We start from the raw sequence: 21,972 nt of genomic DNA, 5'->3' as shown, positions 1-21,972 counted from the left end.
GGCTGCTCACTTAAACTGCAATGAGCAGCACCAGTTTAGGTACAACTGCATGTCTAACATGGTTTATACCTGAAGTGGGTAAGGGACCCAGACTCAACAGAGAATAAACTCTGGTTTTTACTGTTACCACTCTGCACAGGTACTTCAATTCATATTTATAAAGTATGATCTAGATAGTGTTGTGACAGTTCTGCAGCAGCAATAGTCATTAAAATACAAACATGATTTCATGTAGAATGAGATGTCATCTCTGAAATAGGACTGAAGTAACACAAGTATCCAGTTGCAGGAATAAAAGACTTCATCTAGGAAGAATGGCTACATCGTACTCCTTAACACACTGTGGAGAGGGGTAGAAAAGCACTCTCTCACTCGACTTCCAAAACTAATGAAGAAAAATTCAAGTTATAAAATATGAGAAACACTTCACTCCAGTCAGTTTATGGTTATCAATGTATCAGGTTTTCTCAGGTTACCCTGAACCCTGTTTCTGGAGCTTGCTGTACATGTTTTCTTCTTTACTTGGATCATTGTTTGGATAGAGAAGCTGAAGACTGAAGCAGAAATTTCCAGTGCCTGGTTATGTGAAACTCACCTTCTGGGTAAGTCTCTATTTACTTCTGTTAGCTTCTCCTGAAAAATATTTCAGTCAGCACCACTTTTGACTTTTTTCTTTTCAGTGATTTTCTTTTCACTGGATGTGAATGGCAACAGGTGGCCACAACTGGTAGGTTCTTTTGCAGTTACTCTGGCTTTGTATTTTCCTGCACCTGCGTGGGCTCTGCTGCTTATGACTACATGTAATTGAAATGGTGGTATTCAGAAATACTCAGGCTACATTTATAAAGGACCTGGTAAAATTTAGCTCAAACCTGTACCTTGATTTTTAAGCATACAAACAAAATTTTCTTTTAATATTTTTGAAAGCAGAAAGTTTCCTAATAGTTTGAAAGGAAAATACAAGGGAGATTTAGTCCTTTAGAATTAGATGGTTATAGAGCAGATGTTTTTATAGAAAAACAGAATCACCTGAACAATTTGACTAAGCACATTAGGTTAGAAGCAAAATAATCAACCCATGAGTAACCAGAAAATGATGCTTACGAATGATTCACCAAGAGATACAGCCTGGTTCCAGACTTCTGAAAGGTGAAAAAGAAAACTCAAGAGCTGGAGTGACTGCTGCAGATCATGTGCTTTCAAGAGTCAAGCAGATCAAGATGCTAAAGAATAACCTTTGGAGATAAGCTATCAGACACTCAATCATGGATAGCTGAGACTCAAATATGCTGGGACAGCCAGATAATGAAAGGCAAACATTGCAGAATTTTAAGTCTGATTCAGAACAATGTGGAATAAACTAATGATGTCTTTTTGCAGGTACTGTGAGAAGCTCTGTATTCCCTCAGCACCTCGAGCCAGTGACAACATAATCTTCAATTCACATATTATAAATTTAGAAAATATTGGAATGTGCAACTGATCATACCTAGGAAGTATACACACTCTTTGATCCCAAAATACTGGCTTATGTCATTAATGGTTTGTATCATGCTCTTTTCTAGCTGCAGAAATGGCAAATGTTTACCATTTTAACTGTATTAAAGAACAGCAGAATGTAATTAAAGAAAATATAATGACAATAGTAAATATGAATGTTAAACTACTCTGAGGAAAAAGAGGCCTTTTAAAAAAATCATTGATGTTACTCTCATCTCTTCAGATAACTGAAATATGCATGTTAATAACCTCACTTATCTTTCTGTGCCTTCATTATTACACATTTCAATTCATATCATGGTGTAACTGGTCTGCTTTCAGTCATCCTCACTTCTGGGTCTCATCCTTCATGGCCCCATAAGCACAAGAGAATTAACAATAACTGCTTATTTATTTGTTTACCCCACTCCTTTCTAATGTACGCATGGGGAGTTTTTCCTCTCATTGCCAAAGCGGTAGGTAATGACGATCACATTTTCACTATTAATAAAAATATCCATAATTAATATATTTAGTACAGATTTTACTTTAGTAATTTTAAATTTTAAAGATACTATATTAGAAGTAGTATCCAGACCTTAAAAAGCTTAGTTTGTCAAGCCTTTAAATACTAATTAATATGTGTATGCAAGTTCTAAGGGTAGAAGCTGGAGATAAAGTCTAAACTTAATTGTTTCTTCATCCATGGTAAAACACTGATTTTTGCATTACTGCTGAGTACCATTTGATAATTGTAAATATTACTGACACACAAAGACAAACTGGGTATAAATTAGATTACAAAGTAGAGTCTTTTAATACTTTATATGAAGACAAGTGATTTATGGAAGTCTGCTTAAGTAGAATAGCACCAAAGACTGGACAATTTATGTCCCTATACATTATGTTTGGTTATAGTGAGGGTATGGTGGTCTGTTCTATGGCAAACAGATCCGTTCCTGGGACCTCTCACTTGTGAAAGATGTTCTGCAGGACTGAGTTTTTGACAGGCCACTTGTGCGAGCCCCGCCTGGTGGCATGAGCTGCCGAGGTGCCCTGGCTCTGGGAGGCTGTGGAGCTCACGCAGAGCCAAGGCCAGAGCTGCACTGCCAGAGCTGCACTGCCTCCTGACGGAGCGAGGCACGGCTCCTTCCCCTTGTCCGCTGACAAATTGCACAGCTGTGGTGTTACATGTCAGCACTTGCAGCGCGGATCTCCGGAGACAAACCAGGAATGTTCTGCATGCCAGACAGTGGCGCTGAGCCATTACATTGAGACAACCTTCTTGAGGGAACTGTGGGCCCTGAGTGAACAAGAGTGGGGAATCCACTGACATTCTGACCTGCAACCATGTAACCATAGGCAGTCTAGAGCAGTGAGGCCAGATCTACAGTTCAAAGAAGGCTTGCAAAAGCATGCCAAATCCATGTAGCATTTGCTGTGTAGATACTACAGTGATTTCAAACAACTCCCATGGCATTTAGATAAGGTAGGTGAGACTATGTGTTGCTGAAGTCTGAGATATGCTTTCATCAACATTCATGGTGAGCCTGAAGTTATTTGATGATGTTTATCATCATCTGGAATACTTCCAGTGGAAAACATGATCTTACTGATCTGGAATCTAACTCAGCTCCTGCAATCTATATATTCGGGGTAACAGTCAACAGAGAAATGCACATTGACATTTAATGCAGAGAAGCAAAGGACTCTGAAGTCACCTGAAATGCTCTGCTCACCTGTTGAGGTCATCTTCTAAAATTAGCCTTTCAGTTTAGAACCTACAGTTCTTTTTTGTTTCACTGAACTACCACAGCTGCTAACCTTTCACATGCTTCTTCCCCTTAGAAATTCTACAAGGACTTTTAAAGTCGTTTCCCTATTAGGAAACTGAAGAATATGCAATACATAGGATTGTAGCATAAATTTTGTAAATAATTATCATAGGGACTGAAAAATGAAATGGCAGTATTGAAAGAAATTACTGAAGGGAAAAAAGCCCAAAATGTTATTATAACCATGGAGGAAAACACATAACTGTTATTACTGTGATGTCAAATTAGTTTATTGAAATGCGCCATCTCGGATAGGGAAATACTAAGAATAATAAATGTTTTGACTGGAGCTCTGGAGGGCTTCTTCTTTGTTACTTCTCACTTTAGTAGTGAATTTACCTCTTTCTTTATCAGCAACTTGTGAGGAAGGGCATAGAAAACAAACAGCAAAGATAAATATTGTGGTAAAAAGAAACATGAATTAAAGAGCAATAACTCGTGCTCACAGGTAACACAGCACAAGCTCCACCATCACAGAAAATAATCTTAAAAGAGAACTAGTAGCATACTGCAGATGAGGCTACAAAAAGATGAATGCATAGCTTCTTGGAAACCTTCTTGGAAACCAGTCACAGCTGGTATGAGTAGTCTGCTGTCAAACTAGAAAGGCGTATAATTTGGAAATCTGGAAAGGCTAATTCCTTTTCCTATATTGTTATTCAACAGTCTGGGTAACGGAACAGATCACACAACTGAAATGTGCATGTGGGGTAAAGTGCTATAGGCAAATTGGAGCTGAGAAAGAGTCTTCAGAACAATTTGGAGAGATCAGAGAAACTGTGAAGAACACAGGCTTCAGCTGAGGAAGGACAGGTGTTAAGTCCTGTACTTAGGAAAGAAAAATATTGTCTGGGAAAGTACAGGATGGGGAATGACTAGACAGAAAACAGTTGTTCTGAACAAGACTTGTGGGTATTACAGAGGATCACAGCTGAACATGAGTCAACAATATCGTGCAAGGAAGGCATCCATCAACCTAAGTTATATAAATAGGAGTTTTGTCTGATGTAATTCCCTTAATTTTTTTTGGTGGTTATAAGGCCTCAGTAAGAACACTACATCACTCTGGCAGTGCTACTTTCACTAGGAAATGGATTGAAAAATTAAGAAGAAAGGATAGGACTAACCAAAAGCCCACAAAAGAAGAGTCACCAAAAAAAGGATGACGGAAAGGGCATTGTTCAGTCTAGAAGTGAAAAGACTAAAAGCAGGAAATAATATTTAAAGAGAATGGAATAAATTGGTTTTGATCCCCAAGGTGAAGAAGATAGAGGAAAGCAGACTTGAATCACAGCAAGAGAAGTTCAGATTAAATCTGCTAATCACAAATGAGAGAATATGCCAATTTTTGAAACACCTGATGTAGCAGCTTGAAAAATAGGTTGCACAAACTGTCTATCAGGAATGAGTTAAACTTTGGGTCAAGAGGAAGGATTAGTTACACCTGGGTGTCCCATTATTCATGATTATTGAAGGAAGCAAACTCTGGAATGGCAATGAAAAATCCATTGGAAAGCAAGAAGTGCAAAAGTTAATATCACTTATGTAGTTTGCAAGTCCAGCAAGTCTTCATAGTCCCTACACATCCATGGTTCAGGTGGCTTGAAGATGGCAAACAATTCACATTAATAAAAGGCAAGACCATGCATCTAAAGAGGGTCTTGAAAGTGATACAGTCACAGTAGGGAAGAAGAAAAGGCTGTTTTCCTAGGGAGAGAGACAGAAGCAGAGATCACACAAACATTTTGAATGTTTGCATTTGTTCCTAGTGAAATGGAAGTTATACAGCGTCTCTAAGGAATGAATGCATCACTTTCCCAGACACAGAAGCCATTGCAAACACAGGCCCTAAACAGAAAATAATGTTTCACACGTGGAGTGACCCTTAAATTCAGCTCCATCCAGGAAACTCTGAACCAGAGCCTAAGGAAATCTTAGTTTAATTGATGCTTGTTTAAATCCAAGTTATTAAATATTTTGGCCAGCTAATAGGCAGTTCAAGTAAGAGTCCTGAAGAAGACATGTCTCTACATACAAAATATAAATTTAATACGATCATATAAGGATAATTTGCACTTAAAGAATCCTGTCTGAAAACTCAGATGCTTAAATCCATTCATAAATGCATGCCCTTTTCCCTCCACTGTTAAAAAAAGATGTATGATGAGACTGTGGCTAGCAATCACAGGGTGAAAGCAGTGGCAAAGCCTCACCCATCAGTCACAGTCCACAAAGCTTTTACTTGGACTGCCCTTGGCTGTGATAGCACATCATTACTAATCTTCCAAACCCTACACACATACAATCTGGAATGCAAGGACTACCATGCAGTCTGCAAACAGACCAAAGCAAAGCCATTTGATTACTTTATGTTCCGGATGCAAGAAAAAACAAAAACAGCCTCCAGCCAGGAAAAGGCTAAAAGCCTAAAGTCTACCTAAAATCTCATATGAAATTAATTCTGATTTCTGGAAATGCTAATTTCTGGAAACAGTAGTGGCAGTGATATCCTTGAACCAAAGAACACATAATCCATTTTAGGCACTGAAAGCTCCCTTATCTTTCACAGTTCACAGAGAAATATATTTGGTTGTAGTTACAATATATAGACTACTCATTTTTTTTTTTTTCTTAAACAGGGCACTTTCAGGGCAAAAACCTAAAAAAAAAGAAAAAAAAAGCTTTTAAAATAATATCTTTCCTCTTCCTTTTTTCCCCTTTTCACTTGTTTTTTCAGAGAGAACGTGACATGTCGCATAGTTTTTTTCCAGTAAGCTGATCAATTGTCAAAAAATATGTATCCTCAGACAAACTTTATCAGTCAACTCAAGCTGATCTCAGCCTAGGAGAAAGGTAGTACTCCTGAATGAATTACATAATTTCTCTTTTCTCACAAGCACAGTTGTGTCCTCTCAGATTCCTCTTGAAACCTCTCAGTTTCAAGACACTAAAACTGTAAGCAGAGGCACAGACATTACAAGTGAGGTCATATGCTTGAAAGAAGCAAGAAAACATCTCAGAACCCCTGTGGTTTAAAAAAAAAATCCCATTGATAAAACAGAAGGCAGGTAAGACAAAATCCAAAGGGAAAGATACATAAACCTGAATACTTCCAGTTCAATAAAATTCTAAGTAATTGAAAATAAATTCTTAGTAAAGAGAAATGTTAGGAAAGTTCAAATTCCTATGCCTTTTCAGAAGATGAGGTTGAACTGCATGTTCCCATCTCTCCAAAGTTACCTTAATTTCCAGTCTTCTGAGTTTCTGGGACTGGTCTCTTCCTTTTGTATGGAAGCTACTTTAGCTAATATAAATACATAAAAGGCAAAGAAGCAGGAATTAAATTCAAACACAAGCTACCTCTCCCTAAGTCTGACTCTGGTGAAGGTTTCACAAGATCAGTGATTATTTTTCTTTCTCTTTCTTTTTTTTTTTTTTTTTGGTTTTTTTTTTTTTTTTTTGAGTAAACATGTAAACATAAAACAAATTCCTTCAATTCTCAAAATATTCACAGAAAAGTTGATTTGGGTTAAACATAAACAAAATGGAATTTGAACAATGATCAGAAGCAGTTATTTGGCTGAAATGTTTGCTTCCAGATGAGCTTTTTTAATATCTCCAGCTAAACTAACTGTCCTTTCCTAGGATATGATTAGAGGGCAAAGTATTAAAAGTCCAACTCTTAAGTAAATAGCCTATACAGGGATTGAATCCACAGCCTTGGTGTTATTAACACCATGCTCTGACCATCTGAGCTGATCTCATTTCAGATGGCTAAGGCTCCATCCCACAGAGTACTGCCCAGCTCCTTTGCTTGCAGAGCCTTTTTGATTGCACCAAAAACACTGCTAGAGTTTGTGAGGGGTTAGAGCAGCCAGTGAGACCCAGCCCATTGGGTCTGTAGGGTCCAGAACTCGCCAGGAACCTCCATCACCTCAATGGAATGGCCTCAGTTACATAAGTTATAGAGAGCTCTGTCTTTCTCCAGGCAGTTAGAATAGATTCTCTTTCCATCCATATAAAGGCTGGATAACAAAATATGTAAATGATACAATTAATTGCTTAACAGTAGCATATTCTTCCTTTGAGGTATCTGCTTCATTATTCTAGCTTGTGGTGAGTTTATGCTGGGAAACATGAGGATTGGTGACATTTTATCAAAACTAATCTGATTACAGATGTTGTTTATAAATCCTAAATGCTTAATGCTAATATTTTAAATGTTTTAAAATTGTCTGGACAACATCCTACAACTGTAAGCACCACAGGTTAAATACAGTTTGTTTTTTTTTATGTTAGCAGCTCATAACACATTTCAGAAAAGAGCCCTAGTGTGAGGCTCCACAGAGAACCTTTCACACTCTCTTCCCTTGGAGCAATCCCATTACAATATCTGCTCCCTTTCTGGATATGGCTCTGAATGACTTGCTTTGAGCCATTCAAAAAAATTGTAGTAGACCTGGGTGTTGAAAGTAGTTCACACAAGGGCTGATCCAGAGCTTATTTAAGTCAACAGAGGTCTTTCCAATTGATTTCAATTAACTTCTGAGCAGGTTCTGAATCTCAGGGCACTGCCCTTGCTGTGGCAGCATGCTTTTTATACTGCTCATTTTATACACCTATCATATTTCTTCCAGCAATTCCTTCCAAATTAAATTGCCTTAGGGTGCAAGGGAACATTTCAGAGAGATGAGGGACTGTAAGCTGTCTTATTCTCATTGAAATCAAAGTGACTTGAATACCTATCTGCAATGTGTGCCATTTAAAATTTTCCAGTTAATCAAGCCAGACCTTTCTGCAATGCCTTTCCCCATTTTTGTCTCTTTTCCTTTCTGTGGATCACTTTTGCAGTCTTTTTCTGATGTATAACAGGAAGATGACAGGAGATCTTAGCATATATGGATAATAGACATTGTTGAGTGATTGATACATGAGAAATCTATCTGGAAAAGTACAGTTACAAAAGAAAAAGACATATTAAAAATGAATGAAATTGGTTATTAGTTCAGTTAAGATGTGATCCTCTAGTTTTATCCTCTGATTCCAGTAGCACACCAAAAAAAAAAAAAAAAAAAGCTGGCCTGCTGCCATGATAAAATAGGCCTATCATTTTTCAGTGGTTTAATATGGGTCAAAACATTCAATCAGACAATATTAATTTATTTTAGCATTCCCTGGGGAAACCCAGGGTGACTTTAACAGAGAACTCCTTGTAGCTTTTGAAACAAATAAGAAATGGAAGGACATACACTGTGATTTATTTTCTCTGGATGATCAGTGGAGAAATTGGATATGCATGACACATTCATTTAGTCCTCACTTCCCTTTGATGATTAGGGCTGAATTTTCATTCTGGTATATGGGGATTTGTGTGTGTCACTCCAAACAACAAGTGTCATACATCTAAGTCCAAATGTAACTTTCTAAGAGTGAAGTTCAGAGACAAGAATCTCCAGTGTAAGTGGCCAAAATAGAATATCGCAATAGCATGCAAGTAATACTTATGCTCTAACATTGAAGCCTGAGCCTTCACAAAAGTTTGGCTGAATTTGAAATTAAGATCCTTTCCCTAGCTTTGGTGGAAAAGCACATTGGAAATATGTGTAGGCATCAACCTAATTAAATCTATAAAAATTGATTAGCCATTTCAAAACATCTGTTACTTGGTCCTTCACACACTTGCAAATAACCTCAATAATGAGGTGTGACCAATTGCTTTATAGTAGGAGCATTGCAGCCTCAGGCAAGAGGTCTAGCTGTAGCTCAAACTGATTGCAGTGAAATGCTGGGTCTGTGTAGTAAGGTGCTGGAATTTCATTTGTTTATAGCAATAATTTGTTTAATAATATAACCTTTTAACAGAACATCAGAATTAGACAGAAATGTAAGCAAGTTTTTCCAACAAAATCTTTAACCCTTTGGGATTACTTGGCCTTCACCAAACAAAAGAAATTCTATGGAACTAAGCTAATGGAATGAAGAAAAGAAAGCTATATAGTGAATTATAAATGTTTGTAATTGCTTCCTGCAAACATAGAGGCAATCTGAAAGGCTATTGCTGTGGCATAATATTTTCCAGTTTCCATTCAGTCCCAATGTCAAGTGATACAAGCAATAAAACTCTCCCTTACCTTCCCCTGTAAGACTATTCCATACATCACATTGTGAGCAAGTTTTATTTTTGGACTGTGATGAACACCTCACAAGATCAGGCCAGTAGCAAGGCACTAAGCACGTGGTGGTGATGCATCACATGGATTCAAAAACACTGCCTTCCATCACTGCAGCACTGGCTACACTCATTGAAATGAACACATAATTAAAAACACAGCACAATTGCATTACTGTTTAAAACTTAAAGAAATATAATCCTCACTAAATAATCACACTGCACTCAGATACTAAACATCTGGTGGATCTATTTTAAGATTAGACATGTAGCACCCCTGGACAGGTCTCAGCACTAGAGGAATCAGATGCAAATGATCACAACCACACATGCACTGTGAGAATGAGAAAGGCTGACCTTGAATGTGCTGAGCTGTACCCAGCAAAAGAGAGGTGACAACAGTAAGCAACTCAAACTTTGAGATGCAGCAGCTGTGCAGCTTCATTTGCAGATAACCGTCCTTGACTCAGTTCAGGAGAGGAAGCTGATACACTCAGTACCTGAAACACCTCAAGTCTTTTGTGTACACATATTTTATATGTAAATCTGGAGAAGGAAAAGAAAAAAGCAGCATTAAAAATATAACTTTTTGGTATCCAAGGCATTATGTTTAAGGAAACTGAGCAATTTTACTCCGGTGGAAAAATGCTATGGCTTTGTTTCAGCTGGGAAGCTTAAAAGAAATTGAGGGAAGTGAGAAAAGAGCAAAAGTTCTTAATAGTCATTGTCATGCAGACAGAGTGAAACAGAGAAAACATTCTCTTCTGTTATTCCTCCTTTCATAATTCCAGGCATTAGTGTTTGAAAACCCTGGCAGTGGAAGCTCCTGTGCCAGCAGGAAGCCCAGACTACAGTACACTGAGGGGACTTAAGTCTGATAATCCTCACACAAAATTTCAGTGCTGGGCATTTAATATTGTAATTTCCAGTTCACATAGATAAATCTGTGCTGGAAGAATGACTTAAAACAAACCCATTCCCACGGAATGGGCTGTTTCAGCTCCAATTCTGCATACTAGATTGCATAATACACTCAGGGAGGCTTTTCTCAGCACCTTCACTGAATATTCCACTACAGTGGAAACTGTAATACTAACAACAGCCTATGCTCAACAGCAAGGGATGGGCAGACCTACAAACTGATGACAAATGCACTGCGTGGCTGCAGGCAATCCTCCAGGCTGCTCTCAATTTGTCTTTGTCCTCCCACAACCCAAACTATTCTTCTGACAGTCTAAGCAGAGAGTGAGAGGTCTTTTCCTCCCAGAAGTCCAGCTCAAGGGATACAAGACAGGACTTTTGCTGCTATAAATGGGACTCCTTTAAATGAGCAACATAATTAGCCTTAAAACTTTTTTGAATGATCCTGATGAGATTTTTCATAAGGGCATAATTTGTGGTGCTGTTACAAGGATGTCAATTTTGGTGGAAAGAAGGTTAAAACAGAACACCCAAGTCCCAAACCCAGAAAGCCATCTCAGAAACTGCAATTGGGATCCCACCAATGAACATGATGAATGGACCCTGGATACTGTTGGAAGTCTTGCTGCAGGAAGAACTGTTAGCTTCTGTAGGTTTTGTTTGGCTTTAAATGTGTTTTTTTAAGGAATTGGGTTTTTAGGTCAGAGAAGATATGCAAATCTCAAAATAATTTTGCGTTTCACACCAGATATCAATACACTCTACATAGTTTTATTTTGGATTTTATTAATTTCCCTGCAAATTCTACAATTAGATGGGTAAAATGGCACATTTTGTATGAATTATTACACTGATAGATGTTGAAAGCACTTGGCCCACAGGCTTGTATCTCACTGTATACCCAAGGCCTCTGATAATACTTCAGATATCCACTGTGCATCAAATGTTGCTTCATTAGAACCATACTTCTTTAGTCTGCTTACCAAAAATCTTTCAAGGCAGCCAATAGCTGTGTGGTAAGCCACACTAATCAGAGGTAGCAAAGGACCAATAAACCACTCTGAAGTAGACTTCACTGGCAAAACTCATCCATGTTTGCCTGCAGCTGAGTTATGCTGCAACTACCTTCCCTCTTTGTTTCCTTTCCTAAAAATATATGACCTAGATCAATGTGTAAGAAATTACAGCAGGATTGAGCTCCCCATAGAGGTATTTTCATCATGCTATAAAAACAACCATGAGAAACTAGATATTTTTCCAACTCCTTTTTAGGACAGGATTGTTATTTGTATATTTCATCTGAACTGTTTTGAAGTAAAATTATTTATTTAAATTTAAGAATTAATTTAATTCATTTTAACATTTAACTCTTAAAAAATCTCCAAAACAAACAAAAGAAAAAACACTTAACAGGTGTAGTACAAACAGCAGAAATACCTGATTGTGCATCCCATTAAGTTCAGCTTATATCTCTATCACAGTTCACAGCTTCATCTTCTATATCCTTATCCAGGCATAATGCTGCTCTCTTTTGCAGTAAAGTGACACGAAAACAGCTGTTAGCCTTACAAACACATGTGACAATTTCCAGTTAATTTCGAAATTAAATAAGTCTTTTCCAGTAATTCTTTGATGTCATCTAATTTTCTGCCAGTTGGTAAACTCAAGGAGACAGAAGTCTCAAAGTAATCTGAATTTTATGGTTCTAAACTTTTCTCCCTTACAAGGAGCAAACAATTTTTTGCTTTGGTCTTTGAGGGATTATTAGTACAGAGGAACTATTATAACAACAATGAAGGGAATGTTTGATTTTCATTTCAACTCATAAGTCCATCTCTGTTCTTGAAACCATGATACCTTATGCTGTGGCATACACAGAGAACTGATCAAAAATTGTCTCTAAGGTACATTAAAACTTCAACACTAAAAAAAGCAGCAGGAAAACACATTAAACTTCTTTATCAGTCACTCCACCACCAAACCCCCATTTCCTCACAGTGAGGTTATATGCAGTGGATTCATTTTATCTTCCTCTAGTTCACTCCATAATAACTCCCAGTAAAGTCACAGACTTAAGGGGTTTTTTTAAGCTAAATTCCCAGAAAAACTGAGGCTATGTCTGTGCTGCCTGTTACAGAAGGGCCAAGGCTCCCTCATGGCAGATCTACTAATTCTCTACAGTGTGGTCCTATAAGTGCATGTGAATGTGCACTCTGGGCCACATGTGAGGAAGTGGCACAGCATCCAACTTTATGTGCCAAGACAGGCAGTCATGTGGCCTCACATACCTGTGACTGCTCTAAGACCAACCTTTTAGTGCGGCATAAGCAGGACCTCATCTCAGAGCTGTAATCTCATCTGTTAATAGACAAACACAGCTGAGTCTGGGCAGGCTCTGATCTTTAGAAGAGGCTGGACTCCTCTCAAGGGGTGAGAACAGCCTTCAGCATCAACCTCTTCAGCTGCTTCACATCCAGACAGGACTGCTTGGCCCACAACACAAACCTCTGAACACTGCAGCCAAAACAGTTACAAAAACATGTAGTTAAGCTGAAAAAAAAAAAAAAGAAAAAAAAAGGGAAAAAGAGATCTGAAAATTAACAACTCTTTGGAGTTGTTGGGTTAAATTATATTGTTCACAGAATTCACATAGCACTACACATAACTTTTCCTTGTCAGAGATAATCCTGATCTAGAATAACACAAGAGTTATTTATTTTCCAGGCATGCTACATCTGCTCTGTCACCTACTTTCTATGTGAAGGAATTTCCTCCTCTTCCTCATTACTGGTCAACTTCATTAAATCTCATTTCACCCTCTGCTAGCTCAGTATCACCTCTTCCAGAGATGTTAATATAAATCCATGATCTCTGCACCATCTTTTAGTCATATCTCTGCATGGCAATCTCAGGTTCTGATTGGGAAGCTGTTCCAGGCCCTTTTGGGTACATACAACTGCTTTGAATATGGTTTGCAGGCACCTTTAAAGGCCAAAAAATAAGCATGAAACAAAACGAACCTACAGCCTTCTGTTTAAAAACAAACCCCCATCATTTCCATACACTCTCACTTTTTTTTTAATACTTGACTCATCATCTTGTAACAGCACTGGCAATACTACAAAAGTCACTTCCCTGAGGAGCTGCCCAGGCACTTCTATATCCCTGTGATGGCTGCCAACAGCAGTAAATAAACTTTCCAGTCTTACACTCATGCTAAAGATCTAGCTATTTACAGGAAACTTCCAAGAGATTCCACAAGTGCTTGCAGACAATTTACTGTTACATAAAATCTTTTGCATCTACACACTTAATCTAAAGCACAATTAAATTCCACTCAAAAATTCCCATTAATTGCAGAAATCTTGGACCAAGTTCTAGAGTTACTAGTGTTAGCCCAGTTTATAAGGGTTGACCTTCATACCTGTTTGGCTGCTGATACTTATGTCACTATCATATATTTTTATTTCAGGCAAGAAGCACAATGGAATAAGCCAAGATAATTTTACTTGGCTATTTTTGTTTCATCAAAGCTTGCCTCTGTCTCAGTACGTTTAAGTGCATCTGCATTCAATATTTTAAGACCTTATGTTCAGTTAATTCCAGTGTCCTCTACCACTTTAGATGTAAACCAGGAAGTGTCTCATTTATGATTTGAAAAACTAGCCCTCTTGTTAACTTTGGGCTTAAATAAAGTACTCTGCAAGCACTGGCTCTGTGTGTGAAGGAAGTTCCTATTATCGCATTCTTAATGTTACTGTAAACAGATCCCTCCTCCTTGCATGGCATCTCAGGCCAGTGGGTGCATAACATACTGGAGAATTACCATGGGAAACTGAGGACTGAGCCCTCGAGGGCTCAGCAGCGAAGGTCACAGACCCAGCCTTCAGACCTTGACCTTGGCTGACTGTGTGACAGAGCCAACATACCAGGCAAGAGGAGAGTGGGGGAGAAGGGTCAGCAGACACTGGAGACAGATGGCCTAATTCATCATACACCAGAAATAAATAATAAAAAAAAAAAGCTGTTCCAAGCTTTACATGCACAGCAATGGTTGTAAATTCCACAACTGTGGAGACCTGCCAAGCCATTATACACATACCCATACTGCAGTCACTGGGTATAGCTCCTGAAAGGTGAGCTCAGGAGAAACTGCAAAGCATGAAGGGTGCTGAGATCTCAGGAAATTGGTTCATAAAATAATCATCCAAGCCCTAGTGGAAAAACAGTACACAGAAGTTAGGGATTGATGTGATATTACAGGTTATTTATAAACAATGCACTTATGCAATGCATAAGTTGTCTCTGGACGTGATACTAAGTATTTATAACTAATATAAGCTTCTTTCAATAATAATTTTTTTTTTTTTGCTCTTAATAGTTTTCCAATTGGAGCTATTTGATGGCATGTCCTTCTAAATGAAGTTCTCTTATCACCAAGCAGAGAACCTCATAGGAACTGGCAAGGCTGGTGATGCCACTTTGGGAGAATGGAATGCAAACCAAACAGGGTTTTTCCCAGATCATGAATTTTGGTTTCTCTGCAAAAAGAGCAATAGAGCATCCAGGATGCTGCCTTTCAAATTTTGGCATCTAGAAATCCACAGAGAGAAGGAAATAGAGTGGCATCAGTAATGGTGTTTGTTGCACAGGCTGACTGCTCAAAGAGGTTTTGTGAGCACAGCTTCCCTACAAAGACAACAGCAGCCATTGAGTTATTGAATGTCACAAAGCAAGTGCCAGAGAGCTTGACCATAACCTTCATCCAGCCCTTTAGCTCTCTTTCCATACAGTCCAACATCTGTGCTCTCCACAACAGAGTTATTAATACAACCTCCACACTCAGCCAGTGTAAAAACCCACACACAGATCCGAGGGCTCCATTCAGGAGTTCCTTAGGAGCACATGGTATGGATAACTCTGCAAATTCTTGTCACCAATCTGAAACTGCAACCCACAGAGCAGCCTTTCTTTTTACTGCCTGGTGACCTTGGGGAGATCAGACAGGAGAAGGAATTCCTTTCTGCACAAGCAGGTTCAACAAGAAAAATGCATTTAACAATTCAAGTATCCCTATCTAACTGCCAGCCTCCAAGTTTGTGGTTCTGAGTTGGCCTCCTAGAAGCTGGTGCTGAGTCAGAGAACCAGCACAACACACTCCCTGCTACCTCAGAGCCACCACAGACACTTCTCCTGAACTGTTACCTAGTCAAGATAAAAACTGCCCTGAAGACCTGGCTGTCTCCTTTTATCACATCAGCTTTATGCATCGATGTTTTTCCCTTGTCTCACTGCACATTCCAGAAACAATCCCAAGCTGCATCACTCAACAACTCAAACAGAGGAATTAAGACAGTGAAGCCCAGGTGTAGAATGCTGAATATCACCAGCTGATCCCATTCTGACAAGGGAACATTTTATTCACTGAAGAACTGCTCTACATCCAGGAAGTACCCCAGCCTCCTGAGGAAAGAGGGAGGAGGAACTATAAGACAGAAAGCAGGAAAATATTCTCTACTTTTCCCTCTTACTCTAGCTATCCACCAGATTATTTATTCATGAAAACAAATCCTCCTTCTCCTCCATTCAGCTTGTGATCCCTGCTTTACTCTTACACTGGATACTGAAGGAATATTTATGGGATCAACCTTCACATCTAATCTAGGAATGGTTCTCTTATGGCTTGGACCTTTGATGTCTTATGTAGCAGACTGAGATGTCTTCCCAGGACACAACACCAAATGGCTCATTTTAGATTCAGGTGCCTCACACTAATACAACCCCAGTTGTTTTATTTCCCCTCCCTCTTTTGAAGAAGCACAATTGTAGGGGTTCCCCTCTCCTTTTCACCCTCAAATTTGCAAGAGGCCTTTTACTAGATTTGCAAGACACCCTTCATCTAAATACACAGACCATTGTTCTTGAAAACTTTGAGATATATTCTGAAAGTACAGTTGTGAACACACCTTTTAGAGTGTCCCTTATTAAACAAAGGATTTAAATGTTGTCATACTTCCAAGCTGTGCCATGCATCTACCCAGGTATCCATCTGAATCCTTTAGCATCATAGCCATCATCAGCATAAATATCTTTGTGGGGTAAGAGAGGATTCATGAGGGCAGCAAGACTGAGTAATTTAAAACTTGGTCTCACAAGCACTGCCTGCTCCTCCATAGTATTTTTCTGTTGGAAATTTGTTCTCTGAATGAACCAGAGAACAGCACCAATCAAGGAAGTTCAGTTTGAACATTCATCCTCAGCCTGTGTCTGGTATAGCTTATGCTAGGGAACTAATCAAATATTCCCACAGTCATTATCTAGGGGCAAATACACATGATACACATGTAAGCAAGCACAACTGGGAAATAAATGTTTAAACCCAGAACTGACATGGCACATGTCTATTTGAGCCTTCTTAAATAAAAAGTGTTTTTTAAAGTAGGTCATAGATACCACCACTGTGCATTTCAAGAACTGCATGAATGCCTCCTCTGCATTACAGAGCTTTTACCATCTAAGCAAGCAAACCCTAGGCACTTCTGTCCAAATTCACACTAAATTTAGAATACAGCTGTAGGCTAAACTTAAGGAGATTATTTCCTTATTATGTCTTTATATATTCTAGATGTTTTTACATATATTATATATTTATACCTTTTAATATTACATATTTAATAATTTATACATATTATAAGGTTTAGAAATCCCTTAGCTGCCATGGAAGCAACATAGAGTAACCCCAGCACAGTTTTGTTAGACTGACTGTAATTACAAAGCAATAGGAATGTAATTTATTTGCAAGTAACCAGTGCTGGAAAACTACAGGTGTACTTGAGAGATCCCAGCTACTCAATATTTAGAAGTGTGAATTCTAAAACTGGCCAGAAATTAATTCACAAGCTGAGTTCCCCCAGTTTAAGCAAGGAGGTGTTTTCCTCTGCACTGTGAGGGCCTGCATCCAGCTGGCCAGATCTGAACACTGACGGTCACAGATGCATTTTTATTCTTCAAAATATAAGCAGAAAAACCTGTGAAGGAACAGAGGCAGATTTTCATTGTGCTCAAAGCTCCAGCAGCATCTGCCTACAACCTTTAATGATATCAACAGCAATTAGATGTACTTCTAACTCAAGCACATGCTCTGTCTGGAATGACTCCTATTTAAAGCCCAGTACATGCAGATTCTATATCATTGACATCCCCGTTACCCAACAAACATCTAATAGGCATAGCTGCAGAAGTGAGGTCTAAATGCTCATCCCACCCAATGTAAATCTCATTTCTAGAATGGTGGGAACTGTCAGGCATCAGAACCTGAGAACCTGCATGTCATTTCTCATCATTACATTTCCCCACAGAGGAATTAAGCTATCCCAAATGCAAGCCATGACTACAGTAAGAAATTACAAGCTCTCATCTGCATGATTGAGGTACTTAATAAATACAAAAAAAAAAATAATAATGTGAAGGACAACTGAATAATGATTTTTCTTCTTCAGTATTGCTGCATTATGTAAGAAATGTTTGCCTGAGACAAAACACACAGGTAGAAAACTAAAATCAAAAAGTTGAAATCAAGGCAGTCAAGGTGACCAAACCCAAGAATTGTCCTCTTGTGGCCACAGCCAAATATGGGGAACTAAAGAGATCAAGAAGAGTAAAAATGACACTAAGGAGTAAAAAAGCAGAGTAACTAGAAATAAAGATCTTAGCCTAATTTGGTTTCCCTCTACACTCCAGCTGACTGAGGGAGACTAAGAGGGAGAAGAGGGATGCAATGCCAGGACTGAGGTGAGAAATACTTCCAACTAAAATAGTCCCCAAATACATTTATAATTGCACTAGAATAAGGGGCTACATGTTTGCTTTTTTTGTAAAACTAAATTCCCTCTTTCATAACCCTCCTGGAAGTTAAAATACTATCACTGGTGAAGTGAACTTTAGCACACATGTGAAAAAAGTTTCATCTTGTAACTGGGAATACTTTTACTGGCTATCAGTGAGACAATAAAAACACCTATTGTGTCCAAGGAAGAAAGCAAGCAGATGCTGGAAATAATGATCAATGTCTAAAGACTCTCAGCTTGCAAAATCAACAGCTATTTCCCCCAGATGAAGAACTGTTATCTATCAGAACCTGGCACTCCAAGCACAGAGCAGCTGTTCTTAGGCTATGCTGTTGTGTGCCTATGGAAAAAATACACTCAAATAGGATCAGCTGAGAGGATCCCAGCAGTAACTTAAACAGGGCAACTCACTTCATACCTCCAATTCGACAGAAGAACTTTAACATGAACAGCCCAACCCTCTGATCATCAGTGCCTTGGGAATCATCACCTCCCACACCCACAAATTCTTCTGCATGAAGAGAACAAGGCTCTCATTCACTAGAAAAAATTATTAGTAATTTCTCATAGAGGAATCAGAATAATGTATCTTTGTGATATTTTTTTCCAATTTTTACTTTATTTGAGCAATGTTTATTTTTACATAAATTTATATATACTTTTTTCTAGATTGGCAAAGTTCTACCCAATAAGGACATTAAAAGCTTAAAGGCTTTTATAAATTTTTAAAGCAAAACCTGTGAATTATTTCCATTTACTTCCATTCAGGTCCATGTAAAACTATCTATAACTAGTATTTCTCAATTTGTTCAGAATCCTCGCAACAACTGTAAAAGTCTCTGGAACTCCAAAAATCCTTACTGGAAAGCCATGTTTTAACCCTCAACTTTAACAATAAAGCAAACTTCCATTTTGCATTTAGTCCAGTTTGGCTCCATCTCCTGCTCAAAGTTACAAACTACATATTATAACATTTAGATAAGCTTAAAAATATGAACCTCAAAGGTGTTAATCTTACGAAGTACTTGAAGAATGTTTGCTAGAGATGAAAATTATCCTAAGATATTAGAAGTGATCAGTGACCAGGTGTTAAGTTTCACATATTGATAATTAAGAAAAAGAACAACTGAATACCTATATTGGTGAAAGCAGTGGCACTCTGGATAGCTACAATTTTTGAGATGCCCTACATTTAAAAGCAAGTGTGTAGTTTCACTGAATTCTGCCTTTAAAATTATAGGTGGAAAAACCAGGACACTGAAGAAACTCAGAGACGCAATAACTCTCAACAAAGCTTATTTTTAAAACTCTAGGAAATTTAAAGCACTGACAGACTGAAAAGGCAACTTGTAAATTCTGATGTTGTATGGAGCAAATATGAACCATCACAAAGATACCAAAAGATCATTCGCCTTGGAAACCTTTCTCCAATCACTGCATTCCATAGCAATCTGAAGCAAACAGGAAGGAAAACTTCTCCACTTCTCCTGACCTTAATTGCAGTCTGGGAAAAAAAAAAAACTCCTTTAGGTTTTAAGAACTGGTATTTTTTTCACAACAATACTTTGACCTTTGTATAAGGACTTTCCTTAAAAAAAATCAGCACCAAATGAAGTTTTACTTTTCATACTTTCCTATGCAATTAATTTTTCAACACAGTGAGCTGACATGGATTTTGCTGCATAATCTGCCTGACTTCATCCCTGCTTGAGGCCCTCTTTAATTCTAACTGTAGCTTCTAACTTAGCAACCCAAGCTCACTGCAGGGCATTCACAGCATTAGAGGCTGTACTTTCACATCTCGAGGAGGGGCTGCTATTTCAGCCTTTCCCATTCCAGTCTCATGTGTACCAGTTTTACTGTAACACACTCAGTACGCCAGATGAAACTGGTGATGTCATGTTTTTTCACAGTGGCTACACAACAGAGGCATCACAGCTTTAAGAAGGAGCATGTGGGAAGGTGTATGGCCACAGGGCAACAAAGCGGCAACTTAGAAAGTAGCCTGTCTAAAAATGCCTTTTCAAGGACAGACTGAAGTTTAGCAGTAATTAAACAAAGAAACCACCCCCCTCCAAACTTACCTTGAAGAGGGATTCTGAAAATCTTGATAAATCTCCCAAATTTTGTGCAAGTAGTTCAAACCTTATTCTTTAACAGATGAGAAACTGAAAGATAGCTAAAGGCCTATTCTTCCTTTGTGCTGTTACCAACATAGTGTTCAGTTGTTTGCACCGGATTGCTGGCTACCCATTTGCCTACTGTGCTTGTTAACCCAACTTCATGCTCCACCCAACCCAGATATCTCCTAACACAGATGAAGTTGTTCAAGTTACTCAGCTTAGGCTTCTCTACACTGAGCATTGAAGAATAAAACCCAACATCACCAAAACAAAACCCCTTGCTATAATCTACTTCCACTTTAATGAGATTATGTGATAAAATTCATGATCAATCTTAGATGGATTTAGTATGACACTTTTTAAGAAGCACAGTAATTAGCTTCACGGCATGTGTACTTCTCTCTTCCAAAATTCAAACCAACAACTGTTGTGATGATACCCCTAGCACTAGCAAGCCTAATGAGCTAGCTGAGAGTAGAGCCTGCTACTACAACAGCAAGTTATGCATCCAGTGGTCATGGATTAGACACCTCAAATGTGTCCTTCTTACACACACTAGACCAAGTGGCACCGAATAAGTAACCTGAGGTGTTAACCTGTGGCTCCATTCTTTGGGTCCTTCTCTGAACTCACTGGCTTCACCTGTGAGTAATTCAGGAACACTCTGGTCTGCAGCAGACCCTTTAACCCCAATATTCAGAACTCTGTATGAAGAGGACAAATTTCAGATTCTTCAGGATTCTCAAATATATCTCTTTCCATGCTAGAAATTTTGGGGTCATTTGGGACATTTTCACATTTTGTACTTCTCTCTTCACTGAGTCTTCTCTGCAGCGATCAAGTCTACAGAAAGCTTTATATCACAACATCCTCCTCCTGGCTTAAGACTTACTGCAGGTAGTAATTTCCATCACTACTGGGGAAGTTGCTCCATATCAGCTTCTCTCAGCCTACCTTGTGATGCAAGGATAAGCACTCCTGGGCCCAGCCATCAGTTCATGCTCTCCTTTCCTGCACTTCCTGAAGTTCTCAGTGGGGACCAAGAGTGTATGCAGATCAAAACCTATCAGAGAGCTTTATTCTTCTGCTTTGTTGAACGTGCCCTACACAGAATAAATGCAACATACAAATTCACTGTTTCTTACTGTACTACTGAAAGTCATGTACACTATTCTTTAATGTTATTATGTTTTAATAAGTGTACTATCTTAACATGAATGGAGTCTCTTTTTACAACTGCTTTGCTACCTACTAAGTTTATAGTTTGTGGTAAATCTTTAAGTGTTCCAGGAGAACACATTAAACTATTCAATATACCTTTGCCAAAACTGTAGACAGCAGGAAAAGTTTTCACTTTTTGTCACTTGGCCCAAGTTATGCTGGTCTGGGGGCTGTATGGGATGTAATTGGAGGAGTTGTTACACAGGACAATGTGCAGGAAAAGAAGGGGCTGTGATTTGTCTTGACACAGCTCTAGGGGCTTTTCAGACTCTTCAGGATTCTTTGATACTTTTTTCATTTCAAATAACCAGAACACTATGGATTTGGACAAGCACAGATCTGGGGCAGTTTTTTTTTTTGGCACTGGCAATGTGCAG

At 38.5% G+C, this 21,972-nt stretch overlaps 1 long non-coding RNA gene across 1 annotated transcript; it reads right to left on the bottom strand.

The window, feature by feature from the left end:
• Positions 1-11,662: 11,662 nt before the first annotated feature.
• On the bottom strand, positions 11,663-14,553 carry LOC110468274 (uncharacterized). Its single transcript, XR_002465061.3, has 3 exons — positions 14,507-14,553; positions 12,715-12,954; positions 11,663-11,932 (listed from the first exon to the last, which is right to left on the bottom strand). It is a non-coding gene; the product is annotated as an uncharacterized LOC110468274 (long non-coding RNA).
• Positions 14,554-21,972: the final 7,419 nt, after the last annotated feature.

This window comes from Lonchura striata, chromosome 7 (assembly GCF_046129695.1).
Source record: "Lonchura striata isolate bLonStr1 chromosome 7, bLonStr1.mat, whole genome shotgun sequence".
NCBI classification, from domain to species: Eukaryota; Metazoa; Chordata; class Aves; order Passeriformes; family Estrildidae; genus Lonchura; species Lonchura striata.
Note: the sequence above shows the minus strand (reverse complement) of the source record. Positions and strands in the feature narration are given on the sequence as shown.